A 7,335-nucleotide genomic window follows, 5' to 3' on the forward strand; every position below is an offset into this window, starting at 1 on the left:
TACTAGAGGTGGTCTCTTCAGGTTCTATCTCCCCACTGTTGGGTATTCCAGCTAATGCCATCCACATTGGATCCTGGGAGCCTCTCACATCCCTGGCATCTAAGACTTTCTAGTGGTTCCTCCTGTTCCCAATGCCCCACTGCTACATATTTCTATTCATTCTCCTGGCCCTCTCGACTTATCTCCTGTCTCTTCCCATACTTAATACTGAGCCCCCCAGTGATTATTTTGTTCCCCCTTCTAAGTGGGATTGAAGCATCCACATTTTGGCCTTCCTTTTTGTAATGCTTCATATGGTCTCTGAGTTATATCCTAGGTATTCTGATTGTTGGGGCTAATATCCACTTAACAGTGAGTACATATCATGTATGCCTTTTTTTTTTTTTTGGTGTGGGTTATCTCAATCAGGATGATATTTTCTTTTTCTTTTTTTTAACTTTGTAATTATATTTATGTACAGAAAACTTAGTGCACATTTAACCCAATTTAGTGGCCAGTTCTTTAGCCTTTGCCTTTTCCAGCTTGGGAATTCGAGCCACAGACTTAGGACCCAGGACGTTGCCTCCCCAGTGGCGATGGATCTCGTGGTATCTGTCATTACAATTGGTCCTAATAGCTTCCACCAGCTTAGCCAGAGCACCCTTGTCTTCCGAGTTAACCTGTGTGAAGGCAACAGTGGTGCAGGTCTTCCTGTGGACCAGGTGTCCCAGCCTAGCCTTTCCCTTGATGATGCAGTAGGGCACCCCCATCTTTCGACACAGGGCAGGCAGGAAAACCACTAGCTCAATGGGATCTACATCATGGGCAATCACCACCAGTTGAGCCTTCTTATTTTCCACCAAGGTGGTAACTGTATTGACTCCTGCTCGGAGGATGGGTGGTCTCTTAGTTGGGATGTCCCCTTTGCCAGCAGCTTTCTTCTCAGCACGGGCCAGTAGCCTTTGCTTCTTATCTTGCTTTGTCTCTGGCCTGTTCTTGTTGACAAGCTTAAGCAGCTGAGTTGCTGTTTGCCTGTCCAGGGCCTGGGTGAACTGGTTAATGGCAGGAGGTACTTTGAGACGCTTATAGAGGATGGCTCTTTGCCGCTGCAGCCTGATGTAGTGAGGCCATTTGAGGAAGTGTGTTAGATCTCTTTTGGGCTGGATGTCCTGCCCAATGCTGAAGTTCTTGGGCCTCTTCTCAAACAAAGGATTGACCACCTTCTTGGCCTCCTGTTTCTTGATGACGGCAGGGGCCGGGGCCACCTTCTTCCCCTTTGCCTTCTTTCCTTTGGGCATCTTGCTTGGCTGGTGGAGAGAGAAAGGGGATGATATTTTCTATTCCTATCCATATGCCTGCAAAATTAGTGATATCCTCCTTTTTAATAGCTGAGTAGTATTCCATTATGTAAATGTACTACATTTTCTGTATGCATTATTCTGTTGAGATACTTTTGGTGTTGGGCCCCGCCACCACATGCCCAGCACAGGCCACCTACACTGCAGGTGGAGAACCAGGTGGCACACTCCATCATTGCCACTGCCGCCGGCCGCCAGTGGCACTGGGGACCTGAGAACAAAGCGGGAGGGAAGAAAGACCTGTGCCCCGCCAGAGCTCTGGAACTCAGGCAGACTCAGGTGTCTGTCTGTGCGCTCTGTTCCACTGGGTGGGCATCTGGCTGTGTGAAGCCATGGGATCCCAGTCTGTATCAGACAGGGAGCAGAGGGAGACAGCTGCAGGGGGTTCCTGGGCCTCTCGGAGGCCAAGAATGGCAGGTTCTAGCCCCTGGGCATTGCAGGCAATGATGGACACTGTGGAGGAGCTGAGAACGAAGTGGTAGACACAAAGCAGTTCAGTCCACCCTGTGGCCGAAGGAATAGAGGGGGCGGGGGAGGGAAGTGGCAGCATGTCCCCAGTGGTATGAGCATGCGTGAGTGGGCGAGTGGGAGTTCTTGGTCTTACTGCAAATGCTGGGCCAACACAATGAGTCACAATGAGATAAAGGAGGCAATTCATGCTTAAGATGTTTTATTTTTGGAAGTAGAGGGAGAGAGAAAAGTAGAGTAGAGGCCGGCCGGCCATGGCCATGTGGAAAAAGGGGGAAGGGAGGAGGAGAAAGGAAAGACAAGAAGAATAAGAGGCGGCTGGTCAGTGGTGCCACATGCCTTTAATCATAGCACTTTGGAGGCAGAGGCAGTTGGATTTTGGAATTCAAGGCCAGCCTGGTCTACAGAGTGAGTTCCAGAGGACTATACAGAGAAACCCTGTCTCAAAACCCTCCCACCCTCCCAAAAAGAAGAGTAAGTGGCTAAGAGGGAAAAAGAGAGAAAAGGGGGAGAGGGAAGGGGCAAACTGTCCCTTATATGGTGGGCTGGGCTACCTGTCTGTGGGGCCAGGCATACCTGGCTTTGGTCAGTTGACTGGAGGTGGAGTCCAGCCAGAATGCTGGGAGCTTGGGGCATTGTCTAAATGATAGATAGTACAGGATAATGGAGTTGGACTACTCATGGAGTCAGCCATCTATGTCTGGGAGCGTGGTTTTACTGTTCTATCCCTTGTAGAATTCTCTAGTGGGTCACTGGAAGTAAGCCTCACTCAACCTAGAACACAGACTGCTTTTCATTGTCCCACAACTTGGGTAGTTTCCAGGTTCTGGTTATTATAAATAAGGCTGCGATGGACATAGTGGAGCATGTATCCTTGTTATAGGTTGGAGCATATTTTGGGTATGTACCCAGGAGCAGTAGAGCTGGGTCCTCAGATAGTACTATGTTCAATTTTCTGAGGAATTGCCAGACTGATTTCCAGAGTGGTTGTACCACCTTGCAGTCCCACCAACAATGGAGGAGTGTTCCTCTTTTTCCACATCCTCACCAGCATCTGCTGTCACCTGAGTTTTTGATCTTAGCCATTTAGGTGGCTGTAAAGTGAAATCTCAGGGTCGCTTTGATTTGCATTTCCCTGATGAATAAGGATGTTGAACATTTTTTTAGATGCTTCTGGGCCATTGGAGATTCCTCAGTTGAGAATTCTCTGTTTAACTCTGTACCCCATTTTTTAATAGGGTTATTTGGTTCTCTGGAGTCTAATTTCTTGAGTTCTTTGTATATGTTGAATATTAGCCCACTATTGGATGTAGAGTTGTAAAGATCTTTTCCAGATCTGTAGGTCGCAATTTTGTCCTATTGACAATGTCCTTTGCCTTACAGAAGCTTTTCAGTTTCATGAGGTTCTGTTTATAAATTGTTGATTATATTATATGCAGATTTGGTTGATGGATTTCTGTATATTTTACCATCCCTGAATCCCTGGTATGACACCTACTTGATCATGGTGAATGATGGTTTTTATGTATTCTGGAATTGGGTTTTTGAGAATTATATTGAGAATTATTGCATCAATATTTTTATAAGTAAAATGGTCTGAAGTTTTCTTTCCTTGTTGGGTTTTTGTGTGATTTAGATATTAGCAAGACTGTGGCTTCGTAGAATGAATTATCTGATTGTATTTTGTGGAATAGTTTGATAAATATTGTATTAGGTTTTCATTGAAGGTCTGGTAGAATTCTACAGTAAAACCTTCTCACCCTGGGCTTTCTTCTTCTTCTTCTTCTTCTTCTTCTTCTTCTTCTTCTTCTTCTTCTTCTTCTTCTTCTTCTTCTTCTTCTTCTTCTTCTTCTTTTTGGTTGTGAGACTTTTAATGACTGTTTCTATTTCCTTAGGGGTACTATTTAGATACTTTATCTGGTCATGATTTAACTTTGGTACCTGGTATCTGTATATAAAATCAGTCATTTCTTCTAGATTTTCCAGTTTTTGGAGAATAGCCTTTTGTAGTAGGATCTGATGTTTTTTTGAATTTTCTCAGTTTTCATTGTTATATATCCCTTTTCCTTTCTGATTTTGTTAATGTGTATACTATTTCTGTGCCCCCTTAGTTAATTTGGCTAAGAGTTTATTTTGTTGATTTTTTCAAACAAACAGCTCTTATATTTTTTGATTCTTTGTATAATTCTATTTGTTTCTAATTTGTTGAGTTCACCCCTGGGATTGCTTATTTTTTGTTGTCTACTATTCTTGTGTGTATTTGCTTATTTTTGTTCTATAGCTTTCAGAGGTGCTGTTAAGTTGCTAGTGTAGGATCCCTCCAATTTGTTTATGAAGGTTCTATGTATGTTCATAGCAGTGCTATGAATGTTCATATTGGCATTGCTTTCATTGTATTCCATGATTTTGGGTATGCTGTGCCTTAATTTTCATTAAATCCAAGAAATTCTTTAATTTCTTTATATCTTCCCTGACCAAGTTATAATTAAGTGAAGAACTGTTCAATTTCTATGAGTATTGAGGCTTTCTGTTGTTTTGTTGTTATAGAAGACCAACCTTATTACATGGTGATCTGGTAGAATGTATGGGATTAATTCCGTATTTTGTATCTGTTGAGGCTTGTTTTGTGACTGATTATATGCTCAAGTTTGGAGAAGGTACCATGAGGTACTGAGAAGAAGGTATATCCTTTTGTTTTAGGATAAAAAGTTCTATAGATATCTGTTAAATCCATTTGTTTCATAACTTCTGTTAGTCTCACTGTGTCTTTGTTTAGTTTCTGTTTCCATGATCTGTCCATTAGTGAGAGTGGGGTGCTGAAGTCTCCCACTACTATTGTGTGAGGTTCAATGTGTGTTTTGAGCTTTAGTAACATTTCTTTTACAAATGTGGGTGCCCTTGCATTTGAGGCAAAAATGTTCAGAATGGAAGGAACATATTGTTGGATATTTCCTTTCATGAGTATGATATGAAGTATTCTTCCCTACATCTTTTGATATCTTTTGGCTGAATGGCCATTTTATTGGATATTAGAATGCTACTTCAGCTTGTTTGTTGGGGTCATTTGCTTGGAAATTTTTTACTAGACTTTTATTCCTAGATATCATCTGTCTTTGTCACTGAGGTTTGCTTCTTATATGCAGCAAAATGGTGAGTCTTGTTTAGGTGTCCAGCTAGACTGCCTTTATTGGGGGGAATGGAGTCCATTGATGTTGACAGATATTAAACAACAGCAATTGCTGGTTAGTCTTATTTTTGTTGGTATGGGTGGTATTATGTTTCTGTGGTATTCTTCTTTTGAGTTTGTTATGAGATGATTAATTCCTTTTTTATCTTGAGTGTAGTTTTCCTCCTTGTGTTGGAGTTTTCCTTCTATTATCCTCTATAAGGATAGACTAGTGAAAAGATATTGTTTAAATTTGGTTTTGTCATGGAATATCTTGGTTTCTCCATCTATGGTGATTAATAGTTTGGCTGGGTATACTATTATAGACTAGCATGTGTGCTCTCTCAGGGTCTGTATGACTTCTGTTTGAGATCTTCTGGCTTTTAGAGTCTCTGTTGAAAAAATCTGGTGTAATTCTGATAGGTCTGCATTTATGTGTTGCTTGACCTTTTCCCCTTACCCCTTTTAATGTTCTTTATTTGTCCTGTGTATTTATATTTAGTGTTTTGATTATTATGTGACAGGAGGAATTTCTATTCTGGTCCAATTTATTTGGTGTTCTGTAGGCTTCTTGTACATTTATGGGCATCTTGTATGTTTAGGTTAGGGAAATTTTCTTCTATTATTTTGTTGAGGATGTTTTCACTATGTCCTGGATTTCCCGGATGTTTTGGTTTAGGAGTTCCTTTTTCCTTTTTTTTTCTTGGATATTTTATTTATTTACATTTCAAATGTTATCCTCTTTCCATATTTTTCCTCAGGACATCCCCTCTTCAATTCCCTCTCCTCCTGCTTCTATGAGGGTGTATCCCCACCCACCCACCTGGTCCTGTCTCCCTGCACTCCCATTCCCCTACACTGGACATTGAGGCTTCATGGGACCAAGAGCCTCTTTTCCAATTGATGTCCATCAAGGATATCCCCTGCTACATATACAGCTAGAGCCATGAATCACTCCATGTGTACTCCTTGGTTGGTGGTTTAGACCCTGGGAACTCTGGTTGGTTGATATTGTTGTTCTTCCTATGTGGTTGCAAACTACTAAAATCCTGTCAGTCCTTTCTCTAACTCCCCCATTGGGGTACCTGTGATTAGTTCAGGGGTTGGCTACAATCATCCACCTCTATATCTGTCAGGCTCCGGCAGATCCTCTCAGGAGACAGCTACATCAGGCTACAAGGAGCTCCTAAACCAAAACATCTGGGAAATCCAGGACATAGTGAAAACATCTTCAACAAAATAATAGAAGAAAATTTCCCTAACCTAAACATACAAGATGCCCATAAATGTACAAGAAGCCTACAGAACACCAAATAGATTGGACCAGAATAGAAATTCCTCCTGTCACCTAATAATCAAAACACTAAATGCACTTCTTGGCATCCAAAATAGAGTCTGCGTTTGGTGACTGTACATGGAATGGATCCTCAGGCAGGGCAATTTGTGGATGGCCATTCCTTCAGTCTCTGCTCCACAACACTTTGTCTCTGTATTTGCCCCCATAAGTATTTTGTTACACTTTCTAAGAAGGACCAAAGCACCCACACTTTGGTCTTCCTTCTTCTTAAGCTTCCTGTGGTCTGTGAATTGTATCTTGGGTGTTCTGAGCTTTTAGGCTAATATCCACTTATCAGTGAGTACATACCATGTGTGTTGTTTTGTGATTGGGTTACTTCACTCAGGATGATATATTCTAGTTTCATCTATTTGCCTAAGAATTTCATGAATTCATTGTTTTTAAAAGCTGAACAGTCCACAAGAAACTCAGGAAGAAGATAGACCAAATTGTGGATAATTTGTTCCTTCTTAAAAGGGGACAAATTTTTTTTTTCAAAATAAACATGGAAGGAGTTGAAGAGACAAACTATGGAGCAGAGACTGAAGGAAGGACAATCCAGAGACTGCTCCACCTGGGAATCCTTCCCATATTCAATCATCAAATCCAGACACTATTACAGATGCCAGCAAGTGTTGGCTGACTAGAGGCTGATATTGCTGTCTCCTGAGAGGTTCTGCTAGTGCCCGACTAATACAAAAGTAGAGGCTTACAGTCATCCATTGGATCAAGTACAGGGTCCCCAATGAGCTAGAGAAAGGACCCAAGGAGCTGAAGGGTTTGCAGCCCCTTAGGACAAAAAACAACATGAACTAACTAGTACCTCCAGAGCTCCCAGGGACTAAACCACCAACCAAAGAGTACACATGGTGGAACTCATGGCTCCAGAAGCATATGTTAAGCAAAGGATGGCCAAGTAGGTCATCAATGAGAGGAGAGGCCCTTGGCCATGTGAAGGGTCTATGCCCTAGTGTAGGAGAATGCCAGGGCCAGGAATCGGGAGAGGGTGGGTTGGTGAGCAGGGGGAG

General features: G+C 42.2%; 1 pseudogene; it reads right to left on the reverse strand.

Moving 5' to 3' along the window:
- Positions 1 to 476: 476 nt before the first annotated feature.
- LOC116101026 lies at positions 477 to 6,939 on the reverse strand (annotated as a pseudogene).
- Positions 6,940 to 7,335: the final 396 nt, after the last annotated feature.

The sequence above is a fragment of the Mastomys coucha genome, unplaced genomic scaffold (assembly GCF_008632895.1).
Source record: "Mastomys coucha isolate ucsf_1 unplaced genomic scaffold, UCSF_Mcou_1 pScaffold21, whole genome shotgun sequence".
In the NCBI taxonomy this organism is placed as follows: Eukaryota; Metazoa; Chordata; class Mammalia; order Rodentia; family Muridae; genus Mastomys; species Mastomys coucha.